General features: G+C 35.1%; 1 protein-coding gene across 4 annotated transcripts in view; it reads left to right on the top strand.

The window, feature by feature from the left end:
• The window catches only part of LOC102698616 (sorbin and SH3 domain-containing protein 1), a 185985-nt gene that overhangs the window by 51483 nt on the left and 107532 nt on the right, over positions 1-26970 (top strand). For 2 of the 4 annotated variants that reach the window (XM_069189128.1, XM_069189126.1), the window contains exon 1: positions 11579-11849. The exons of the other annotated variants lie outside the window; for them this stretch is intronic. The gene's annotated coding sequence lies outside the window, so the exon portion shown is untranslated. Of the gene's footprint in view, positions 1-11578; positions 11850-26970 lie in introns of those variants that run through there. 4 annotated transcript variants of the gene reach the window in all.

The following is a 26970-nucleotide window of genomic DNA, read 5'->3' as shown; positions in this document are numbered from 1 at the left end:
CTGCACATCTGACAGAAATATTTGTCATTGTAGTGCTTGGACTACAGTTGTGCTTAGGACTTTAAATTATGGATATGTGCATGAGTTCTGATGACTGCCATAGTCTCATGCTCTGAATTCAACATAATTTGTAATACCAATAACATTCTCCAGTTTAAATTTATGCAATATTACTGAAATGCAGGTCAGCTGCCAACATCATACGGTTTTACTGTTAGAGGAGGCAACTGAAAAATAACAGGCATCACACCCAGACTGCATTTTCATTCCTCCTACTTGACCTGCTAGAATGACAGTTACAAGAAAGAAAAAAAAAAACAAGAAAAAAGAGGAAAATGTGTCTGCCAGGACACAAAAGTGATCATTTCCTGCCATACTAGTCTTGGCCAATGTACAATTCTTTTTCCAGTGCCAAATAAAAGAGAAAGCTGCATACTCTATTCTCCTGATCATATCAAGGAATGACAAGTATTTTGGAAAGCAGGAGCTGATTGCTCTTCATGGTCAGATAACAAATGTAAGAAGGCACCGTTAGCAAGGGAACATTGTGTCACATTGCACCATTCTGTTTACACAACATTGCTGTTAGCTAAGTGGACCAGCTGATTAAAGAAATATCATTCTTCCCAGGCTCATTCTGGAAAAGCAAAGTATTTCTGATTGCAATTAACATAAGTAACATAGTCTAAAAAAGAAAATCTAAAAAACAACAGAAAAACAGAATTTGCATGTTGTGGTGCTAGACAGAATGTACCTGTGTTTAATTTATGCAAATTCCTGCTATACCAAACAAAACCATAATGTGTAGATCAGAAATATATACATATATATTCTGCAGGTCTGAATTTTATAAACTTTTATAAAAAATTATATTAAAAAATCTGGTCAATTACTAATACTATCATATTCCATGGTGGAATCAACAGTTTTCTCTTGTGTTTGTTCCATGTACAAAGGTCTATGTTTCTACCTTGTGATGTGTCCTGTTGAATTACCTTTTGGATTTCTCACGTGACATGCTTTCAAAATGATTCCATCTAATTTTCCTTATTTACATGCTCTCCAGCCAGAAGGTGCTGTAAAACATCCAGACTTCAGGTAACCTAATCTAGATGCACACATTAAGGTTTAAAGTTTCAGTCAATAGTACAGTGTGAGGCTGTCTTCACATTGAAGACTGATTGTCTTCAATGTTGGGCACACACCTGGATGTAATTAATCAATTTATGTATTCCTTGTTAGATGAATTTCAGTTACTTTTAGTACCTGATGATTAGATGTACTGTATAATGCAACATGTAAACTTACACCCTCAATTAGTCATGTACTCTTTTTACATTCTTAGAGAGTAGTGAGCAAATTGAATCACCAACCTTAAATCTCCTGGAAAGGTTTTCAAAAATGATTAATTATTTTGTTTTTGAGGGACGTTCTGTTGTCTCTGTTCTAAGGTGTAATTGCCAAGCTTGTTGTCCATTATGGCAAAACTCTGTAATGATTTGCTGATTGCCAGGAAGTTATAATAGAAGCAAATTAGTGCTGGAAAGACCACTGAACAATAAAGAGGTAAATGTTTAGTTACTGCAGTGGATATACTGTATCATTGTCAGCATCTAGCCCTTGTGAAAATGCAACCTAACCAGCTGGTATGCTGCTTGGATATACTGTATAGGTATGGGTAAAACTAAATCCAGGGAAGAAATGAAATTATGTATTTCTTTTTAGTCACTTCCTTTGTGGTATAGTAGAAGCTGTTATAGGGTGTGAAGGGTTTGAAATAAATGGACATAGTGACAAGAACCTGCAAGTCTGTTTTAGCTTTAACTGAGGATGGTTGAGGGGAGACTTTGCAAAAATCTTCAGAATTATAAAGACAGTTTTGACTGCCTGCTAGTTGTACATCGAGTAAAACATAGTGACATACTAAAAATGAAAACTTTAAAAAGCAGGATAGGTTAAAGGAAATACAAATGTGATGAACACTCTGAATAATTTTACTCAGGACTGTGTATTTTACCCCACAGTTTCTCTCATTAAGTATTAGAACACCCTTTGTGATGCCATATACAGTATGTAGGCTTAGTTAGGTGCAATGGAAAATGGTTTAAAAACAGAGATTTCCATATACAACAGAATACAGGATATGAAAAAGTAAAATGTAAGCAAACAGCGTAAAATAAATATATTAAATGTTCTCACTGGCAATATAAAAATTGATAGATTACTCCAAGAAAGTGACTGATTTTGTTTTAGTTCTGACTTTTTTACAGTATAGAGGATAATCAGTAATATTTCTCTGTTAAACAAACAATCAAAAAGATCATAGTAGGTGTTTCATTTGGTCTTGAACTGCTTCCAAAACAAAGCTTGATTTTAAATTATAACATACATCTTTATAATATGTAAAACAATCCCTAAAGCATCCTAGATGTCAAATATGAGGTTTGCTTTTGTTTTGAAAGTGGTTTGGCAAGAAGAATGTATTGCTTGGCAGGTGAAGGTACTGCTAGCCATATGTTGTGGAGTTTTATATGGCTGAAATGAAGGGCTCCATTGATAGCCTTTCCAAAGCTGAGGGTCAGATTTCTGTATTCTCATTGAGTTTGCTAACACCCCGCTGTTGGGCTGGCCCCTTACTAAGGACTGTACAAGTTACCCTTGGATCTGGGTTTCAGGAAAACATTTGAAAGGTTTATGTGTAGTTGGCTGCTTGTGTGTTTTCACCGTAGGATGGAGGTATGGTAAGGATCACTTTGTTGCGAGCTGTCTGGGAAAAACAAGTTGTATTTTGTCAGCAATGCTTTAAGTTTTCCCTGAGATAAATTGAAGAGTAATACAATACCAAACAACCTAGAATCATTTATTTTATGCAAAAGAGAGAGACACATGTACATTACATGTACATTGAGATTCATGTTTGCTCTTCTCTCGGGATGTGCAAAGTAAAAAAATAAATCATGACAGTAAAACATAGTACTGTACATGTTTGCATGTTACTTCTGGTGACATGGTGGTGTAGCGGCTAGCGCAGCTGCCTTGCAGCCCTGGGCCCCTGTCTTCCATCCCAGATGTGGGGTGCTACAGTACTGTATCTGTGTAGGGTTTTAATGTTCTTCCTGTGTTTGCGTGCGTTTCCTCTGGGTGCTCTGGTTTACTCCGGTTTACTTTCTGGGAAAATAGGCCCTGGTGTGTGTGTATATATATCTGTGTATCTGTGTTTGTCTGTCTTTCCTGTGATGGACTGGTGTCCCATCTGAAGTGTATCCTGCTTTGCATCCGAAGCTTGCTGGGATAGGGTCCTCTACTGCCCTGGATTGAAAGAAGCAGTTAAAAAATGGATGAAAGGATGTGTTACTTCACTCATCAGTGCAGTACTGTATACCATCTACAGTATGCATGATTAACTCATCAAGAATAGTAGTCTAACAGGAATAACTTTAACACCCATTTTCCCCACTGTTACATTAGAAAAAAAGATCATAGCAAAAAGTCCTGTAAAAAACCTGTTTTCTTTTAGTGTTCTAATCAATTGTAAAAATAATCATGAGGTTCCTCTGTAAACATTATAAATTCCATGAAAGGAAAAAGAATACCACTGGAATAAAAAATATAAAATGTAACATTTTCCATGCAGTACCTAAAATACATGTATGCAATACTAAAAACTTCTGCTTGTAAAATTAACAAAAAATATTCATCATCTTTGTTTGAGCTAGGATTAAATTATCTTTCAACTGCAAAAGAAAGCAATTGGATTTGTAGTCCAAATTGATATCCAAAGTTGAGTCAGAACATAGTTTTAAGAAAAAAAATCCATACATTTTCTTAATATTTCTATACAGTATGTATGCAGTACTTTCTAAATGTATTGGGAAATTGAAGTGAAAACGTTGATTTTCACTATCAACTCTTATAGTAATCCTTTCTCATTAATTAAAAGCTGGTTAACTCCTAAGTACTTTATTTTCTAATCAATTCAGCTCTCAATTCAATTCTACTTTCTTGCATCAATTAAACAAAACTGAACATTTTAATTTTAAGTTAGGCATGTATTATTGTAGTGCTTATCAGTAGGGTGTGACCAAAAGCTGGGAAGAAGAATCCAGTTGCTGGATAGATTGTGGCATGGTAAAACAGGCAGAGGTCAAGCTGAGGAGGACAGATTGCAGCACAAGGGAGTATCCTAAAGAAAGTCTAAAAACGTGGTTCAAAAACATGGAGGACTGTCCAAGACAAAATCCAAAAGCAGAGTCAAAAACCAGAAGAGCAATACTAAAAACCTGGAGTGAAACAGAGCCATAGTCAAAACATAGAGAGTTCAGAGCTAGGCAATCAAAAACAAGCACTAGGATATGCCAGGACTTGAGAAAGAGACTTAATGACTGAGAACTAAGTGAGGGAAATGTGAGGACTTAAATACCCAGTGATAACAGGGTACTGTAAGTAGAGTTAACTGTGGGCAGGTGGCACAGATAAACAACCAAATCTAGTTTGTACGGCACCAGTGGATGTTAGAGTCCATGTGGGGATACAGCTGGTTGCTGTAATAATACAGGATACACATAAAAGATCTGTGAACATCCTCCTGTCACTCTTTGAATTCAGTTTTTGGAGTCTGTAGTAAAAAAGGCATAATGAAAACCAAACCACTTTCTGTTAAAATAATGTAGGCAATTTTGATGCGTAAAGAAAAAAAACTCCATCAGACTCCATCATCAAATAAACTAGGCATCTCAAAATCCACAATTTTGAATATACTTATTAAGAAGGAAACCAACGACAAAACCAGGTCATCCAAGATAAATATGTGCAGTTGATGAAAAGAACATTGTGGAGCTGTCAGTGCAATCACCTACAGTACAACCTCCAGAGTGAAGGTAGTGAAGATATTAAAATCAACATTTCCCATAAGTTTGTAACAGACAAATTGCAAAGGTTATGCTGCAAGATGTAATAGATACTGTATATCTTATGCTTCAAGATACATCAAATAAAATTTGCTTTGTTCAAAGATGAGTCAGGAGAGTTTAGGAACAAAGTTATGGACAGATACACTTTACAAAAGTAATTGAAAGGCAGAAGTGTGAAGAGTAAAGGAGAAAGAAACAAACTTCTGAATATCCACAGAACACCATCTCATCTGTGAAGTACAGTGGAGGTAATGTCATGTAAGTTCACCTCTGGAACTAGCTCACTCGTCTTTACTGATGCAGTGACTAGTGATGACATAGATGAAAATGATAAAAAGGCTTCTATACGTATTGAGCAGTGCTTCCACAAAAAGTATGACAGTTACGTAAAGTATATGGTCAGTCCAAACAAGGAGTTCATCAGGAGAAAAAGTCAGTCTTGAGATTTAAATGCAATGTGAAGAGCCAAATAAAGTCTGAATATCTCAAGAATAGACACGAGCTCAAAGTGGCTGAAAATACTTGGTAAAGCATCTCAAATGATTATACAAAGACTCTGATGAGCTCAATGAGTCATACTGTATGCAGGTTTTGCTTCAGAGGGATATGCAGCTACTTACTGACTCCTGACTAACACCTGAAATTTACTTGAAGAAATTGTGTCCCAGTACCCACGTCACTTGTCTTTAGCACAAAGTATGTTTTTGTTAGAATGTTAGTAAATGTAAGCATAGACTTAGCCAAACATAACACATTATGCTGTACTTACCATTCTTATTAATAGCATCATCATTGATACAAGTTGATTGACTGTAAGAGCATTCAAGTTAAAAACATATTCAGATATTTGTTGTTTTTTTATCAAATAAAAAAGCTTCCTGAAGTGGGTATGAGAAATATTATATATTTTTAAAATAGCTCCATGATATTTATAGATTATTTATGTAAATGTTAAGGCTTTAACACATAAATAGAACGTACAGTATTGAGATACAAATCAGTTGTTTGCTTGTGCTGACTTAAACTTTCAATCCATTCAAGTCTAATTAAAAATATAGGGTTGCATAAGGTCTTTCTAAAATATCCTAAACAGCTATCCTATATTACTAGGTTGAAACCCACATACAGTATAGAGTTATGTACTCACTGAAACCCCACAATGGGTAATAAGGGTGGCTATTCTGAAGAGGAATAAACATTATCTTATGATTTGAGAGTCCAGCTGAACAAAAACCCTGGGTAAATAGGGTTTACTAGGTATTGGGTGATATTAGGTTCTGCTTTATAGCCAAGATCAGGGAGGAGGAAATACTATATTTCTAAATCTGAAAAATATTTGTTTTAAATTGAAGTAGAAAAGAAAAAAAACATACACTTGGTCTTTAACATATACAGGAAGAGATTGGGACAGGACCCATGAGTTCATGACATGCTCAGCTTTGGCTTTTCAACAATGGCGGGAAGTGATATCACAGCTTTTCCTTTTACGGAGGTTTCCCACAAGCAGAGTAAAGACTCTCTAGGTATCTATCAGGATGATCAGATTATACATTTGTTTAAGTGTTCACCCCCCCTACTCCCTAAACTATCCATTTTTCTACTTTATATGTTCAGGGATTGTCAGCAACAACGTGACTTTGTCATTCATGCTTTAAGTACTTTCTCCAGTTGTACTTGTGCAGTTGATTAATGCTATACAGAGGTCCTATTCAAGTTATACACACTTGAAACTGTTTTGTCGTAGGAGTGATTTAATGCATGAAAATCTGAGGACTTCATTTTACTGATTACTATAGAGAGGATCAGACTCAGCTTTCAATATGTAGAATGTAGTTGAAAAGCTATGATATTAAGCATGGTGTCCAACTTTTGCCTTATGGTACAGGAAATGGCCACACTGCATTTGACCACCTAATCCTGCTATTGGTGAGAAAAAAAAATCCATTCTCTCTTTGCGTTCTCATTGTTTTAGATGGAATTGAACACTGCAGTCACATTACTGGAATAATAAAATAATATTACAATAAAAAAATTTACCTTTTTAGACAAAAGTTAGGAAATTCAGAAAAAACGTATAGTATGGCAGTGAAGTTTCTAGAATTAACTGGCTCTAATTAAGTAAATTATTTCAATTGAAGTAATGACCAACTACCAGACACAGGTTTAGGGACAAAATAAACATCTTGCTATAGTCAGGTGGGATGCATATGTACTTGTACCTTTAGGTTGAGAGAACTGTAATTGAAAGTTAACAGAAAAAAAATGGGGGTTAGTTTAGAGATCCTGTTTCAACAAAATCTCTCCCTGGGCCATTTAAACCAGATGTATGTCAGAAATACCAAGCTATATAATAAAGAACTACAGTTGCTCATTTTTGTTTTCCGTGGAGTAAATGTGCATTTATCTTTTGTGTGAATGAAAAGTGTCATTTTCACAACTGATACCTTTTTCTTATGCAAATGTTTTTTTTAACCATAGGACTATGCAACTAAGAGTGCTGCACAGTACCAGTAGACTAATGAAACTGCATATTTGAAGAAAAAAAAAATATTCAAAAACCCTCATTTAACACCATGTGTTATATCACAAAAGCAATGCCATAACACAGATATCTTCAGTCCTGGGCTGCTGGAGAACCATAGTGTTCAGGTTTGCATTGGATTCAAACTGCCATTGACTTTATTGAATCAAATATTGGCAGTCATTCATGACTGAAGGCACCTATAAGACCTCAAGGACTGGTGCTCTCCAGAATAAGAGAATAAAAACACTTCTATAACAGCATAATGTAGAGGAATGGCCAGCCTGGCACAGTATGTACTAGTCTAGATTGCCCTGAGTTACAGTATGTCTTTGTCTATTGTGTGCAGGGGTATGGATTTTGTTTTGCAATTGCAACACAAGTTGTTTAATTTAAAAACAAGTGATACTAAAATGTAAACAATTTAAGCATGCTTTTAGTCAAATGCATAACACTTGTAAAAGTCCAAACAATCTTATTTTCTTAGGTGTGATGATACCGCAGTACTTGCATCTGAGTTAAAATAATATGCAGCACATAGAGTACAGCACATCTGCTAGACTGTCTTCAAAAGCACCTTTTGAATCTGGAGACTGCATTCCTGTGGTTAACTTCTGCCAGTAGCATAATTAACCTAATTAAATTTTACAATTGCCCTCAACTATTGCCTTCCACCTCAAGACATCCCTGTGAATAAAACCATTATTTTTGACACAGTACAGTTAGGCAACAGCGAGTGAAAGCAGTCTGGATTAATTTCCAAGCTATTAGATCCAATAATTCCTCATACTTTGGCAGCTGTGTGTCATGACACAGCCCATGGGAAAAGTCATGTAACTTAAATGCCAGTGTATCCTTTTGTTGTCTGGGTTGAATGTGAGTGAAAAAAAAAACTGGCAGAAATATCCCCTTGTGACAGTTTTCCACAGAACAATGCAAACTTATAAATAACTTTCAGCTTTAACACTCTCAATTCATGGCTTTTACATACAGTATACACTTTCTCAGAGTTGAATACAAAAAGTGTTTTAAGATATGTAGCTCATAAATCAGATCCTTTATTTTGCAAAGAGAAATATTACTCAAAGGTTAAAATCTGAACTGAAAGTTGTATTATTCATACTCTTCAAGTAGTAGTAGTGAACACTTCACTGTCTCTGGATGAGTACTTCAGGAGGATTCAGCAAAATTCTGAATATCATCCCAGAATCATGTGATTTTTTCCCCAAGGAATGCAAAGTTGATGGGGGACTGCTGGCTAAGCTTCCCTGGAAAACAAGAAATTGTGAGGCATAGTCATTTCTGAAACTTAATTGAATTTAATTTCATAGCTTGTGTGTTAAATCTGGAAGCAGGATTAGTTTGTTTTTCGATGCAGGCTGTCTAGCTCCTACTGTACAGTAATAACCCTCAGGATTTCGCCCTTTTCCTGTTTGTCACGAATGACCCGCTAAGCAAATGGGAAGATGAACCCTACGCGGTACCTTAGGGGGTCTAGAGATGAGGAGGTAGTTTCCTGAAGGAATGAGGGCTAGACAAGAGACAGGATCCAAGTCAAGTTCCGAGGTTCATAACTACAGGTCAGCGAGTTCCAATCCAGGAGAGGGTTAGGCAGAGGCGTAGTCAAAAGCCAAGATCCGTGTTTCAAAAGGTTTAGGTCAACGAGAAGACTTCCAATCCAGAGAAGGGCAAGACAGTAGACGTGGTCAAAGGGGAAGTTCCGAGGTTCATACCAAGAACAGAGACGATTCCAAGAACAAAGGCAAGATAGGCACTCCAAAGAACAACCAATACCAGGCGAAGAGCAGAGGGTTCTGGAGGGCTTATTCAGTGTGCGAGGGAGAAGGTGTGCTGATTGATGGAGTGTCGTGGTTGGCTGATTGGCAGGAGCGGTGTTGGTTGGCAGAAGTGCTCGATGCTGGAGTGTAATTAGCGCGAGTGCGCTTCTGTGTGAGAATGTTGTAGGGGAAGGGCGTGACACTGTTAGTACCTCCCAAGTTTTCATCCTCAACTGGACAGTCCAGTTTGTGACCTGTGTGTCTGGAAGAAATGTTTTAAATTTCACCACTGTCCAGGACTTCAGAAGAGGGACCCTTAAACTCAGCAATATGTCATGACCTGGTAAAGACCAAAGATATGTGAAATAACCACCGCAGGAAGCTATCCCCAAGAAGAAACCCCAAACCTTCACCTGCAACAACAAGCAGAGATGCATTATGTATTTCTCAGAAGGTGACAAGTCTTGTGGTGGATTTGCCCAAAATTATATTTTAGACATCCCAGTTTGCTTGGAATGACACCTACATCTATATGTGAGAATGGTTGTAAAACTCAAGGGCCGGTTGGCAGTGAAATCCTATTCCAATTTCGAAATAATGGCAACATTTTTTTGCCTTCATTGTAATTATTTTGAAGAAGCAAAATGGGCAGATCAGGCAACAAGTTCTAGTCTGATATTGTAGTGTGCAACACTAATTACCCATTTGAATAGAGTACAAATCTAAACCACTGTCAGCTTAGAGGCTAGAGCCAAATGATAGCTAAATTTAAACTTGAACTCTGACAAAATCATTTAGACATCACTTGTCTTGACAGGTCTTCATTATAAATCCTTTTTAGTTTGTGGGAATGAAGTTGACCTGACTGACATTATTACACCATGTTTGACTGTGCTGCAAAAATGTGTTAAAGTTTCCTGAAACCATTTTTCTGCAATTCTGCATTTCACTGGACTCACAATTGACTTATGGAGGCAAGCTGTTGTGCTGTTGTGTTCTATCAGTGAAGCCACAATCCTTTTGGGATTTTGAGAAACATTTTTGTACTGCTCATAAAAAATTCAAAAGCTATTATTTTTATAAAATGCTTCTGTGATTTTAATTCAGGTCAAGCGAGTCAAAATCTCTGTATTTTTGGTCTTGAAATATTAACTCATTTGGTTGAAAGAGAAAGGGCACATAACCAGACAAGACTTGGTATTATAACAAGTCTAGCATGATCTCCAGTCTCCTCTGTAGATGCTGTTACTGTATGCCACTGAATATTTATTTGTGCATATACAGCATTACATAACATTTGCAAAACGTATGGAAGAACAGAGATTAGGAAACCCTGTAAACAATTTAGCAGACTACTTTATATCTGAAATACCAATAATTATAGTAATTTAGCTAACACTGTAGAGGTCTTGTTTTCACTGGTTTAAAATTAGTCTCGCCACCCTTCAAAAGGGGGAAAACGTAGTTTGAAAACACTGGTGAGCATATTGCACTCTGAGACTGCATTCCTTTCTGAGTTGTCTTGGGTATAGCCTGCTCCATGTGCTGCGTCAGTTGGGTTTTTTTAAAAAAAAACTTTTAACCCCTTTTTGATGAGCAGGAAAATTACAGCTGTGCTGAGAATTTTAATACTAAGCTCTCCAGTGTAATCCTATTGGACAAAGAGAAACCCTTCAGGAGACAGACCAAAACAGTAATACATTTATGCTATGATTTTGCATTGGGGACGTTTCTGTTAATAAACTGCAGAAGTGTACATACGGAATTAAGACTGTTGTATTATCATAGACATAACACATGTGAGATGTGGGATATGGGCGAATTATTATCAACGTCCTGTAAGGTATAAAGTGAAGAAAAAAGACATTCTTTCGCCCCCTTTAGAACAGATATATTTGAGCAAAAGTGACTGATAATTAGAAATGTCATTTTTTGATAATTTCTCTATTTTTCATTCACATCCATATTAAATATCAGGAATACAAACAGGTTATTGAAAAATAGTTACATACTGATCCGTCGCGTTCATGTTGTTTAACAAGAATCATGGTGGTGAATGTTAACAAATTTAATGACACAGTTTAAGCAAATCTATTGTAGGCACTGTATTTACAGACAGTACACAGTATATATCATTGCACACCTTACGTAAGGTTTGCAATTAAAATATGACAGATTTTGTAACCTCTGCTTTGTGTGGTTGTTTTTTTTACAAAATGGCAAAAAGCTACAGTAACTTTCGGTGTTTTGATAATCCTTCACGTGCCTTAGTCCTGTAAACTGAAAGTGCGCTAATGCAGCAGAAGGTACCCCCCTAAAGCACCCCTATCTTACTAGGAAAAAAAGGGCAAGCATGGGTTTGTCAGAGTTGATTGCTTGTGTTTTCAAGTACTGGATGAATGCATGACCTCTTGAATAACGTTTTCAAGACAGGATTTAATATTTTTGCGCATTTTAGAGGGGACTGCAGTGCAATCTAGATTTTAATTTGCTTTCGGAATGAAACGTTTCCCTTTCGCAATGCGTGGGTTAAGAAACTGAAGAAGTCCTTCCGAAGCGCAATTCCACAGAGTATCGTGACATTCATTCCTCTCAAACATATATTGTGTGATTTCCAGCACATCAGCCGAGTTAAACATTGTAAGTACCTTACATATTACTATATATCTGTTAGAAATGTTTTCGTTTCCACATCTTTGTGGTTTTGATTGGGCTTTGTGCAGCATCGTTTAAAAAAATATATGAACAAAAGTAAAGCTAGGTTTCTTGTATACGGTATATTTTTTTGCTCCTACAGTGTGCTGTGTTTCTTATTGTAATATCTTTGTAGCATCGGTTACAGCCTTATTGTTATATTTTATTTTTAGTCATTGTTGATTTTGCTGCTTTGTCAATATTGAAGGCACAGTCACATCTGTTATATTAACAGACCGTTACAACTTCCATTGCTTTTTCAAGTTTTTTTTTCCCCCGTCAGACTTGCTTTTATGAGAATGCAGCTTTTTGTATAAATCTGAATACAAAACTTGGATAGGTCAACTATAAAGACCAAAAACAATGTTTACTAAAGATTTGCTACAAATGTTGTAACCAGTGTGTTGTAAGTAACTGAATAAGATTATTCTCACACCGTCCGTGATATTGGAACTTTCCAAAGAGGGGAAAAAGAGGCAGCCCCTAACAGATGTAAGAAAAGCCTTATCATATTGCAAACTGTAGTTAATAATTTACATTCTGAATACCACTGGGAGTATAACATGAAGGTTAGACAATCATTAACAAAATAATCGGATGAAGATTATCTTTAAATCTTACGTGGTAATTTTCTCTGTTTTCCCTTGTAGGCTTTTTGTTTCGTGGCACAAAAAAATCCTTAATGTTAGATACTGTACACTGGCATGGGATTGAGAAAACAAGATATTTTATCCCTTTGTGGACATTTACTGTAGTACATTAAAATGACAGGTGATATATGAGTTACGAAGTAGCAAACGGAAAAAAGTAGCAATCTTGCCGTCTAAAGATTACATGTAAGAGAAAATGTCGTCACTTCAGATTTCAAGGTTTTAATAAGGTGCAGTATTTATTACATTAATGTCTTTCTTGTATTAGTTTATAAATCGAACAATATTCTGTTAATTTGTACTGTATTGCAATACAGTAATAGTGACAACAACATTATTTATTACCAATGTGTGAAAGATATTTTAAAATGATATGTATTATGTTTTTATAAACAATCTTATACTGTGAGATATGGAGTGTTGATACCTCTGGATTATGTGTTCTAATCTGACACAATCATAAAAGTTATTTATAAACTGTAACAATACTTTTTAAATCAATTCACTTGGGAACTATTAGATATTTTTAAAAAGCCATTTGGATATTTTTAGGCATGGAGAATGCAGATTCGATGGTTAGTGATACTGTGCCTTTTAAATTACTGTATGACAGAAGACTTTTGCTTTAGTGTTCTGTAAACCTTTATTGTATCTTTAGCTCAAAATACAAACTCAAAATAAACAAGGAAATTCTCACTGCTCCTACTACACAAGAACTTAAATAATCGTGTTGTACATTTTTTTGTGTGTTTACATGTAATTGTTGTGTCTGAATTGTAGAGCTGAACTGTTCTAATTGTAGATATTAAGTGTCACTAACTAGCAGTGCTAATACTGTTTTTTTTACATTTGATAGCATTATCAGATCAAATAGATTTGTAATCTAGAAATTTGTGTTGTTTCCTGCTATAGTAATATAAAAATCCTTACTAAGCAATTGCATATTTCCATAGACTTTGCTGAAGTTCAGTAGTTTGCAGCTCTTACCCTTGACCTGAAATTCCAGTGTCCCTTCGAGCCAGATTGTTGTTCACTTATTTTTTCAGCCACTAAAGACAGTGAAATATTTGGCTAATTTGTAAACCAACATTAAATGTAAAATGCATTGTGATTCTTAAAGCAAAATTATAATTCTTAGGAGACCCTCTTTTATCATGATAAGTATTGTTACTCTGGTGTTCACAATAAGGTATTCACAAAATATATAAATATCTTGCTTAGATTTTAAAATCTTACAAGGAAGAAAGATATTTTAATACAGGGATTCATGATATAAAGGATCTGTCTGGGGTTTTGTTTAAAAAGAAGCTCTTTTAAATATTTTTACAACGTTTTTAGAAGAACATTCTGGTGTAGACCTACCTGTAGCTCAGTAAACAAATGTCCTTCTGTGTTTCTGTGTTCTGTAAACTCTTATATAAATAATATATACTGTTATTTTAAGTGAGGTATTTACTCCAGTTGCTCCATTCCAACCAGTAATGTAAGCGGGTCCAGCATTGTTGGGAGTTATTCTGTGATTAACCAGTGTCCCATTCAGGGGGGAGTCAAGTGCTGTTAGTCTAGTTCACTCAATGCTACAGATACCATGATGAGCTCTGTTCCAAGGAACTGCTGTGTCTTTGGTATGGACTATAAGTTTTAACTATTATTTTGAGAAAAACTATACAAGATTCACTTTATACTTGTTATTTTAATATTATTGAAGGGCTCTTCTATGGGAAACGTCTGTACCTCCATCATGAATATTTAAGCAATTAACTTTATTACACTGCATGTTGTTCTTTGGATATACAGTATGTAGTAAAACAGGGCACAAATAGAAATGCTTAGTCAGAGGCCCCCAGACATGTTTTTTCTAAAAGCTTTAACATAAATAATGGAATCTCAAACACAATTAGTAGGAAGATCTTCACTTACACTGTACACATAACCTTGTTATGGACATGTGTTTCTATTCTGTGGGCTGTTTTTCTGTCCAAATGATCAAATTTGAATCCTTGAGAGATTTACATAGCTCATTTAAAAACGTGCAATTATCGGATTATTTTTGGACTTATTTCTTAATATTGAATTGTTTTTCACAATTGTCCTTTATTGTTTTGGTGAAAACAGCTATTTGTACATATTACTGAAAGGTTGTCAGTCAGGTTATTTAAAGTATTACAGTAAACACCATACTATTTTTGTATATATTGTTATTATCTTAAAATTGTTAAATGGACTCAGATTTGTTGCATAATTAATCAGGATTCACCAAGCATACTCAGTCATGCTAAACATCCAGTCAGCACACTCCAGTATACAGTATTTTAATTGTACTTCATACTGGTTCTTGCATGTGCTATGGACTGGATCTGGCTGCTTTTAGAGGAGGCCTTTAAACCATTGAGTGATGGGAGTTGTCCTTTTACAGTTCAATTCGAAACTATCAATCCGTTGTCAGCTAATTAAATTAAACTGATTAAAATAATTTTCCAAGCAGGACCTTTCAATGTGGCATTAAACAGAGAATGAACCACTTAAAATAATATGATAACCTCTGCCTTGGTATTTTTGTTTGACAGAAGATAGTACGAAGTCTTTTCGGATTGGAGGGTTACAGTATCTAATGCAATTGCAAGATAGAAAGTGTGTTACAGTATGTCCAAAGTGCATTGTGCCAAAACAGATATACGTACAGCACAATCAATGTGATTGTTTTTGCACTACATTGGTGACTGAAAGGGTCTTCCTGTACAAATAGAGTTAGTACTGTTATCCTTTTGATAAAACTGATGCACCCATGCTTGTCATTATGTGGTGCTTTTTATGAGTGAATATTTTATTACAGTCACAAAAATGGGCAGTGAAACCAAATGTAAAACAAAGATCTGTGGTTACCTACAAAACGTAATATTTACATAATTGTCTCCAGCGGTTCACCGATTTTATTAACCACAACAGTTTTGTTAGTAGATAGGTTTATGAAAACCAAAGATTGAAATAGTTCATTTTAAAATGATTTCTTAATTGCCTTTATATTAACTATGTATTGATGTGAATCTCTTTCTAAGAGGACATATGTTAATAAGTTTTATTGAATAGTATGTAAAAGGTGATTTTAAAGTAGTATTGAAGAAAGAACAGCAAACCAACCAAACACAAGACAATCTACTATACGTGAGCAGCACAAGTTTAGCAATAGTTGCCTACTGTATGCCCTGGATTATGTTGACATTTTTAAATAGCACTGTTGCTTAGCATCAATTAGCACATCCCTTTAAGTACAACACTTGATTATAAAGTTACTAGTTGACCCAAAGGTTAGTCTTCCTAATTCTTCCTGTATGCTTAGCATCCCACATATCCGCACCACAGCTGTCTTGTCAACTGAGGGGTTATTCAGAATATTTATGTTTAGCAACTGTGACTAAATCTATTTGATCCCCTTTAAAGACAGGTAGTACACATTTTATAGCTAATCAAGGCATTTTAGATATGAACAGAAGTTTGTGTACTGTAAGATCGAGTACTCAAAGTTTTCTTTGTAATGTTTCAAAGTGTTTATATATCTACAAAAGGTAAAAAGGTCAAAGGTTCAAAATGTTAAAGCCACGTCCATAAATTACTAGAACAGCAAAAATGGCTAATAGCAAACTTTTGAATAGCAGAAGTTTATTCATAAATCATCACTTGTTTATAGGTATGTGAATATCGAAAAATACGAAAAATGAAAGGATATTCTAAAATCCTTACATTTGTCAATGTGATGCATATAAAGAGACGAGGTAATAAAACAAGAATCAAGATATTTATCTGCATTTAAATCAAAACAGAATTTGTATCCTAAAAATCATTATTCATTAAGACTTTATGGAAACCAATGGTGTACTTTCCCTTACGATAAAACATAGTGGGTTTTGATTACTTTATCATTTTTTTACTCTTCCATTTGCTACCCTTTTGAAAGTAAACCTGTATTCTGTATTTTTAAACTGATTTCAAGTTTTGAGTTCTAACTGTGAATTGCCACACTCAGGAAATAACTGAGTGATAATAGGTAAAACAAACAAAACAAAAGAATACCAAGCTTACACCAAGTACTCTCTATACTGAATTTTAATGTAACCCTTTAAAATGGAATACGCTTTTCTGAAATGCACTGAAATGTTTTCTCATAGAGCAAATAAATGTTAAAGAAGCACTTAGTTTAGGTCCAACAATATTGGAAATATATTTTGCCCTTTGAAAGGCTTCTGATTAGGTATGAAGCTTCCTCAATCCCCTAAAAAATGAGAAAGAAAGCATACTGTACCTACCTATTCAAACCCTAAATTCACAATGTGCTTTGAAGCTTGAAGGTAGAGAATGAGAACTCATTAACTTAAATAAGACCAATTTGTTTACTAGAAGTAATGGTTTTAATTCAGTTTTTATTCTAGTGCTTCGCTATATTTTACTGAACAGTAAATCAGACAATATTAGTGTACTTTTGATGACATCATTAAAACATTTTAATATTGCACCATTACACATAGATACAATTGACCTAACTGCGCAGAACAGAAAAAAAATGTCATGTTCAAAGCAGAAAAACAGTTCTTTAATTGCTCAGACTGAAACATATTCAGTGTTCACAAATGCCTTTTTTTGTGCTCTTCTACCTTAAAAGGTGCTATTAAAGAAGATTTGGGAAGTATAGGATCATTTCTACTAGGGGAATACATACCATAAATAAGTCTGTTAATTTAGTCTGTCATGATTTGTAATAGATCACTACTGCCACTGTGAATTAAGCGAGACAGTAAGCAGCTGTCCATATCATTAGTGTGTCAGTTGAGAACATGCCACAGATTGACGCACGTGTTATTCACCTACACAGATTAGAAAGTTTCACCAGTATTTCAAGAATGCTAAGCTTAGAGAGAGTAAATTGTCATTGTGCATCTTGAAACTGCTGCAATGCCCTTGTGAACATTAGAACACATTAATCTTAGAAATAATGCAAGATTAAGCCATATCTAAGAGTATAACATTTTATGTAATTAACACATAAAATGGCAAGATGGCAGGCAATGATGACCTGACAGTGGGATGACATGAAAAATGAATAATATATTTTTTTAAATACAGTGTGTTGTACAGCCAATCAGATGGCAGCTTCAGTGTCAGATCTTCATAAATTTAAAGCTTGAGGAGCTAAAAGAATTTTGGAGCTTTTTTAAATGAAATGGAAATTCATTAGCTGTTATATATAAAGTGTTATATATAAACTACATTATTAGTAGTAGTAGAATTAGAGATTATTATCAAGATATTTGATGTACAGCACACAAAATAACAAATTATACTTTCTCTAGACAAAACTCTATGCTTTGTTTCACAGCTTAGGATGGAAATTTCTTAAGGATTGTCAGTTTTCTTTGTATTGTGTCTGTGGTTTCAGTATTTCTGCAAATTGCTTGTTTTGTCTGTAATTATTGAAAATAAACCAATGATGTGTGTGTGTGTACTGTATCTTCAGCCATGATCAATTTTGTGCACATTTTTAGCAAATAAAAAACTAATCTCACTGGTGTGCTGAAGGAGAGATGATTGCTTTTTGATCAAGGTAAGACTTTGGACCTCAATTAGCCACAGATGTGCAAATATTCGTCACTAGATTTTCTTGTAAGGTCTGTTGTCTTTAATTTCTAATTTAAGATTTCAAATGATATTTGTTATTATTTGTGACACTGTGTGTATGGGGTAGTATTAAAACATTAATGGAAAGACTCTATAACAATGCTGACATCCTCTTCCCTGGAGTTTGGAATTGAAGCAGACTAATCTGTAAACAGTTAAAGCAAGCCATTCACTGAGGTTTATGCATCATAAATGTTACTTTAGTTCAAGCAAGCAGGGCTGTAGACGTAAGAAGTACTAGAAAATACTGTGGAGAACTTGCTTTATAGAATTTAATTTTTCTAAAATTCTATTTAGAGGGCTCAGTATACTTTTAATACTGAAATGTACCAATTTAAACTATACTGAAATGTACTGTTTCACATACTGTATGTTCTAAGAGCAAACAAAATCTAAATACTAGGCAAAGGAAATGAACACATGACTGATTAGATTCAGTTCAATTACAGTATGCTGTCAAGTTAATGCTGTCATCCATGCATATTGAGCTATCGCTATGATAGCTCTCTTTTATTTTTGATGTGTTGTCTTATGTGGCTATACAGTCCCATGCAGAGAACAGGCTAACAGCTGCCTGTGTTACAGGTAATCATATATCCGAGTGTGAGAAGACAGTGCCTCTGTTTTTCCTTTGGTCTTTGAATGTTCGACTTTTAGCTAGGTACAGTACTGTATATGGCCAGGTCAGGAAAGCTGAGCCTAAGGAAAGAGATGTTTGTTTGCAAGATTGCTGCAGCTCTCAGTGATTTCATTTGACAGGGATTTTTCGCTATAAGGCTGTAGTTATATTCTTTGGGAATATTGTGTTAATCAGGTTGATACACTATATCTTATGATGGTGATAAGTAATGTATGTTTCACATCCCTAGAGAACACTTGTCAGAAATCTAATCAGTACATTTGGATTTTGGATTGCAAATAAAATAGCTTAAATAACATCCTTATATGTAACTATTTCAGTTTACCTGATGCTGTGCTAGTTTTTTTCAGACTAACAAAATATTCGCCATCAGTATAAAGATGCATTTTTAATACATTGTATTGCCAAAGTCGCAAAACTTCTCTGCATCCTTCAAATGTGTTTTAATAATATGTAAGACATTGTACCCATCAATACCCTTCAAACAAAACAGTTTACTTGACTTGACTTGAACTTTATTGCCATATGTAACCGGTGCTGGTACAATGGAATTCTTACTTACAGAAAGTCTAAAGTTTAATTACAACTATGGGCTTTCTGAGGTAGTTCATTAGAAGGTACTTTGTTGTTTGGATGCCTGTGAGGAGTCTATGATATGCTTAATTCATTGAGTGCATCTGCCACAATGCCACTGTCTTCTGTAGTAATAAATATCTGGGTATATAAAACTTTGTCATATCTCTTTGTGGATGCAGTAACTGGTCAGAGAGAGTCTTTATTATACCCAAGGGCCAATATGTCTCACAGCAGACAATATAAAGAACATACTAACAATACACATACTGTATATATGCACAAAAGTATCATTTGTTAACATGGTTATAGCCACAGGTATAAATGAGAACTTGATCCTCATTTCAGATTGGGAAATCTGTGTTTGCATTCTGGAGGGGAGTAATTGGAATTATTTTAAAAAAGGGTGTGAAGGGTGCCATTGCTGTATTTTTGGACTTAAGGCATTCCATTTCAAATTGTTTTGTTCACGCCGAGTGAAAGTGAAGAAGAGATTTTTGTAGAAAATCCTTCATTTCCTTAAACCAAAGTAAATTGTAAGATATGATATTAGACTAGTCTGCATGCTCAATTGTTTGCTATTTGGTTTGGTATGACTTTATAAACAGAACAGGTGCTGATGTAGATTATCAATTAATATTTGGAGAAGCTAAGATTACCTTGTTAAAAGCATTAAATGCCATTTAAGCTTTAATTGAATTTGACTTATTCGCAAGTTGAAGATTTTGAGAGAACAGGCATGAAAAAAATGGAAAATTATACAGTGTCTATAGAAAATTCTATAACCATTGTTGTATTGTTCATTGTTAAAATTGTTTGAAAAAAACCTTTGAAATGAGTAGCCTAATGTTTCCTAGGGAATAATTTGAAGATTATATATAAGCTGCAGATTTCCAGCTGACTGGTTAATTGATTTTCTTTGCAGTAAAAATCTTAGTCCATCAAGTAGAGTTCTTTATCTGGGGCTTCTATAACTTCTAAGGCTTCTCTGAAGGTCATGAAGGGCATAACCAGGTTTCCTTAATTTCTGGTGGTTTTCACTGAGGCTAATTTGCTTGCCTTGCAGGTATTAAATTTTCTTGCTCAGTCAGTCAACCACAGAACTGACAGATCAGCTTATTCATTCCATTAATCACAAAAGGCTTGATAGCTGCATCTGTATGTAATACATGCAGTTGGATGGTAAGCTTGTTTCAAACCACTATTTAGAAACCCTTTGTGAACTTGCTGCTAATGGATAAGATGATCACAGGGAACACTTGCAAATTAAAGAAGAGAGACTAAAGCGGATCATTTTGAATGCTATCGTGTACTGAAAGGATTTGGATGAGTGCTTTAATTTAATAAAACTAGAAAGCTGCCGTAAGATGATTGTATTGGCAACACTAGGTGTTTACCACATAATGAGAACCCAGAATGATTACTTTTTATTTTAAAATTATATACAGATTTATCTCTTCAATTACACCTTGGTTTACTCATGTGTTACAGTGTGTGCTTGGTATGGTGTTACATTTCTTCAGGTCTTGCTGAAGCTGTTGGTTTTGAAAGACTAGTGTTAGCGTTTGTAAACATTTTTGTTCTTAAAGCCTGTAGCATGTATATGAGACTCTTTCCCCAAGTAAATGTTTTCTTTTCATTTATGTAGAGTGATAGTTACCTACAATGGGACTTCATAGAGATGTATGCGCTATACTGTACCTACAAACCTTTCCTTACCCAGGAAAGACATTTCACCAAGTCTAGGTGCCTACAAAAACAACATTCTCACGCAGAGGATTTGCTCTGACAACAATTAAGATGAATTTTTGGATGTGTAGTTCTGCTTTTAACATTTCATCACTGATACAACAGTTGTTAAATTAACTTTGAAAATGTCAGTTCTCATGGTATAGAAGGGGATCTTTTACTTTCATCCCTTTAAGCCTTTTAGGAATATTGTATACACAGTTGTCTTTCATTCAACACAGATGATTTATACTGTGTTTTGTCAAATGGATGCCAAGAGAGTGTTTGGTCAGATTATTAAATTGTGCTGGAAATATTCTGTGCTATTCAGCATGAGGTACTGTATTTATGGTATTAATTTTAAACAATCATAACTCAACTGATTTCAGGGTTATGAGGAAGTGCAGACTGATTTCTTTTATCTGGAGATGAAACTGCCTTCAGTAAAAATGTTATTGTGTGTTTTACATGCTCAAAGTCTTAAATTCATCTAAATCTAAAGGATTAGGACATACTGTTGTTACACATTAGTTTTGTGTACACAACTTTGGCAAATAAGCTGAATTCACAGATAGTTAGCAGTAATACTGACATTGTTTAAGAAAACACTGAACTTCTGGTGATTTAAGGCTTTGGAAGGAAGTTTGGGAGGGATCATGACAACCAAGCCTTTTGCCCCAGCTGTATTTAAATCATAAACATTATCCACATAATTTCTCAAAACTATACTGTATGTGTAATATGCAAATCATTTTCTTTTCACATTTTGCTTTGCACATCCCTCCCTCACTTCATCTCCACCTTTGCAGCTACCCCTTGGTTAACTCCTCACTCAGCAAAGGGGTTCCAGCTTCTCATCCTATATCCTCAGTCAAGTGGGTTAAGAAAAATTTCACTATACTTAAAGGTCCATTTTGTTGTTCCATTTTCTCAGACTGATTATTAAATCTCGGTAACAAAATGCATTTATTGATGGCATTGCAAAATTTTACAAATTTTGATTTAAGCACCAAATCGTGAACATTGTGAAAGTACTGTGCAATCGCCATTTTATTACAGTCCACTGGTCCACTGGCGAGAGCGAAACTGCACGGATTGCGATGTGAAGCTGCCCTTCCTGCTCCCTAGTCACTGTAATGGCTAATGTAATGCAATGTGCGAGTGAATAAGTACAGGTTGTGCAGAAGTATTTTACTGTAGAAATGTTCCAATGTGATCCGCATGCAGAGTTAACAAGTAAGTAATATTTGTCGGCAAAACCATCTTGAAGTTGAGAACAGTATTGCTGTTGGATGAAAAGAGATGTACTGTAATCACCAGCTTGCTATAATAGGACCTCTTCCAGCCACTGAATGTTTTGTTGCCTTGTTCTGAATCACAGTCAATGATAGCAATATGGCACTGCTCATACCTGGAAATGTAATCTAGTTTGTGATTTAAATTTTAGGTTTTACACGTTACTGTGTACATTTTGCTTTAATTGTGGTTTAAAATGCACTCATCAATGCAGATTCTTTCTAACTCCAAAATATAAAAATAGCGTTGCAGTTCCCCTTTAGTGAATACAAATCCTGTAATACACCTAATTCTTGTGTGTTTTTATTCCTTGTGAATAGTGGTTGTGGATTTCACACTGCAGTCCTTTTCAAAATTAGGTCAATTTAAAATTAATATTACATAATGCACAACTCTGTGTATTGAGTGAATTGGCAATACAATATAATGCACTGTTTCTGGGCTAGAGAAGATAATCCAATTCTAATTACTGTAAGCATTTTAGTGTTTTATAAATATATATTTTTAAAATTAAGCATAGCCTGAAACAACGCTAAACTGTATTTTATATACTTTAACGTGGTTGTGTTGATGCTTACACCATTCCTTTTTTTTATTCACAAAAAAAGAAACACAAACACAAAATACAAAAGGGGGGGAGCATATGAAAACACAAAATAACTGTTTATAATTATTTTAGTATAATTCTACAATATTTTTATGCAGTTTCTAATAGTCTACTTGCATTCCTGTGTGTCTCTGCATCTAAACTGGAATTTTAATAGTTGGTCAAGATCCAAATTTTATTTTTTAAGTCTTAAAGGGCTAAACATAGCATATACAGTACTGTTCACAAGTTATACCATTCATTTAGCATTTTAGGAAATGGTGTCACCGCTATAGGTTTTACAAAAATAACTAACCACTAGTGTAATTCTGTAATTACGAGGCTCTGATGCTGAATAGAGTTTCTGTTTTTAGATGAATTCCTCCAAAATGAGACTTAATCTCTCCTGATCATACAGGATTTTTTTTAAAAGTTATTTTATATGTTTAGTTTTAAGTTGTTGGTAGCAATCAATTAGTAAAACAGATTTTTTTCTGCCAGTCAAGCATATTTTCTGTACATATCCTCTTATCAATAACTTTAAATACATATTCTAAAGGCAGTTTTCTGAAACAATAATTTAAGTTTATTTAATGTAAATATTAGTAAAAAAGTTTGCTGATTGCAAACAAGTAAATCTCATGATACTCATGTCTGTTTCTTTCTGCCACTTTCAGTTTACTCTCCACAATTCAATGTTGTCCCAGTGACTATGAAGCTTCAGGCCATATGAAAGCACTTTCAGCACTTACATTAAGTCAGGAAAACCCTCCAGCCAGCAAACAACAAGATAGGAAATGGATGCCATGGAAACCACACATAATAAGGGTTTTCTTTATTCATGGCTATGGAAATTATAACACTCCAGTTCTGTGATAGTTAAGGCTCCTGTTATTTCATGGAGATCATTTGCTTTTCAGAATGAAATCTGAGAAGAAACACAGGTATACAGTATGTTGTTGCACTTTTGTTGTTGCTGCATGGTATCTGTCAAACTTCCCAGCAGTATAGCTTGTAATGTACTTTTAGTGATGGATCCTTATCGTATGACATCTTGCAGTGACGTGAGGGTTTGTTGCCACTACCACTGTGGGTGCTGTTTGTGGCTGTGTGCATTATTGTGCAAAATACATACAGTACATATCATTTATTGATGTTAATTTAAAATAATTCTTACTACAGAAATTATTTATAGACATTTTGTAAATGGGGCACTTGAAATTTGGCAAGTACTCACCTCCTTTTCCTTTAAACATGTATATCAGTTTTGCAGTTTCCAATAATTCCTTTTTCAAATTATTTGATGTCAAGAGACATAACTCGAAACAGAAACACGACTAAAACCTGCTGATTGAAATAAAATGTCTGTTACTGTTTCAGCTAGTTTCAGTTCAAACACTTTCAGTGGTAAAGATAATGTGTCATGTCATTAATGGCATTAAAGTGTACTAATAAAGTATAAAATTATACAGTATATAGAATATATGATGACTAACCTCATTGCAGTTTCTATCAATTTAGTGTTACATAACCTTTATCATAATATTTTCACAGTTGTAGTTAAAGCCTTGTGCATCATTGGTAACATCAGTGCAATCCAACAGTTCCACAGCAAGCTGACAGGAAAGGAATACCCTGAATGTAAGTTTGCAGAGTGTAGAGTACTGGAACAATGAGAAAAACAAACTCGCAACCAAAAAACAGAGAAGTGACACATATTTGAGGAACATACAGTATGTGCTTGATATACATATAGTATGTGCTTTTGTGAGTTATCTTTCTACAGTATTCAGGGAACAGAGATGAGGACTAAGCATTAAACTGTGGTGCACAAATGCATTTGTTGAGGTATTAGAAATCAACAATGTATAGCAAACTGGGTGTTATTATGAACACAAGAGGGTGCTGTGTTATAGCACTTATGAATTGATTCACAAAGTGGGCCACATAAATGAAGCATATGGCAACTGCCTAATGCAAAGCTGCAAATAACCTAGTCCATAATCTGGCAGCTGTACAGATCATTTGTGTATGCTGTTACTGTATTACTGTCAAATGTGTGCTCTGTAATTGGAAAAGATTTTCCAGATGTGCCTCATGACCTGAATGAAACTGATTTATCAAGACAAGATGCTAGTACCCGTGTGGAGAATCGTTTGTGAGTTATTTTAAAAATGATGGGAAGTCTGTGAGACTCATTTGTTAAGTTCATTGGAGAAGCAGTCTTCCCCCATAGTGTTATGGATGTCAAAATATTTTGGTCACCTTTTTTTTCTGCTTCTACTTCAGAGATTATAGCCTTGATGTTCACTGTCCTTTCCAGTAAATGAGATTCAGCTGAAGCAAGTGAGCTTCATGATAAGGAGCTGTTGGTGGAAGCAATACTTGGAAAATATTTGGATTGAACATAGATTAAGCCAAATTTAACTCTTGGAGCTAAAGAAGCTACATCATGATCTGGAGAAGCTTTCAACAATATCAGCTGCCATAAACCACATTTTTTTATGCTCAGGCACAAAGTAATAGTTACTGTATGTTTATGGTACAGAGATTAAGTTGTTCATTTATTTTTTCAGTGTGGTTTCTTATCCTTTTTCAGGAGACCATGGGTCTGGTTTTTAAGTTCAAGGGTTGTACTGGTGTGCAGGCATGTTGACTAAAATCACATGAAACCTGGCATGTCTCAGTATATTTCAAGGAATAATCATCATGTGAATGAGCTTCCATCTTCATTGTAAATTCTTCACACAGAGGCTTGTTCTTTTTCCAAGCAACCAGTGATTGCTATGCAGTTTTCTTGGCATTGGCATCTGTCAGTACAGACTGTGCACCAGCATGTGGTATACTATAAAAAGGAGCTGAGAAAGTAGATACATTCATCGCAAATAGTGTGTGAGGAAGAAAGAAGATAAATGTGCACTGAAACCTGCAGCAATTTTGCAAATCTCTAGAATGTGGCTATTTGAAATTCACACCTGTCATGGTTAAAAGGCATTTAACTTTGAGGGATGCTACATCAGGTTTCCAACAATGTCTGTTGCCATAAACCATTTGTTTTTTTATTTTGAGGCACAAAGTAATAGTAATGTTTAGAGTAGAGAGATGTTTCATTGGCAATGCGTTCATACATTCATAAGAACAGCTATAGATTAAGCACGGCATTTCCAAGGTTTTTAACTACACCTATTGCCTTACCTACATACTTTAAAGACTTATCAGCTAATTTATATTTTTTTCCCAGGTGTTTCAACCCTTAAAATGTATACATATATCAAGGTTACATTCTAGGTGTTGCATGGTGCATCACAACACATTTGTACAGTAAGATAATGGAACCATTCATATTTGTGCGTCACTGTGTGTATTGTAGTGAAAGGTAGATTCTTAAGGAGGCCGTCATCTTGACTCATATCAGGCCTGATGATTTTGACTGTGAACCAATATGGCCACAGTAGTGGGAACAGAGTTGCAAAAGTGGGCTGAATGAGTGTAGGGAACTCCAAATGAAAGAAACTCTTTCAAAAGAGCCATTAGGATGGGCTCTATGTGGATCTAACCACACCTGTAAATAACTGAGAGACTTATCTGTATAAGAATAATATCCTGACGGAGGAGGATCAGTATGCCTTTAGCAGCAGAAGAAAGAATGGCTTGCTCGACCAGGGCTGATGAAAGGTAATGCAACTGGAGGAGTGAAGCACTGCCTGGCAAGGTAGCAACATAACTTATCACCGTACATGAGAGAGAAAGAGTCTAGACATCAGAAAGTGAATCACAAGAACATAGTGTGACATAGCTGCTGATGGGTTGGTGGCCAGAGCGAGGTAGAAGAAGGCTGTGAGAGAGAGGTAAGAGACAATTTACAGAATGACTTGTCTAGAATACTCTAAGCCTTGTGGAGCGAAAGAGCTGGCTGACTCAGAATGA

This window comes from Lepisosteus oculatus, chromosome 4 (assembly GCF_040954835.1).
Source record: "Lepisosteus oculatus isolate fLepOcu1 chromosome 4, fLepOcu1.hap2, whole genome shotgun sequence".
Taxonomy (NCBI): Eukaryota; Metazoa; Chordata; class Actinopteri; order Semionotiformes; family Lepisosteidae; genus Lepisosteus; species Lepisosteus oculatus.
This window is presented reverse-complemented; position numbering and strand designations above follow the sequence as displayed.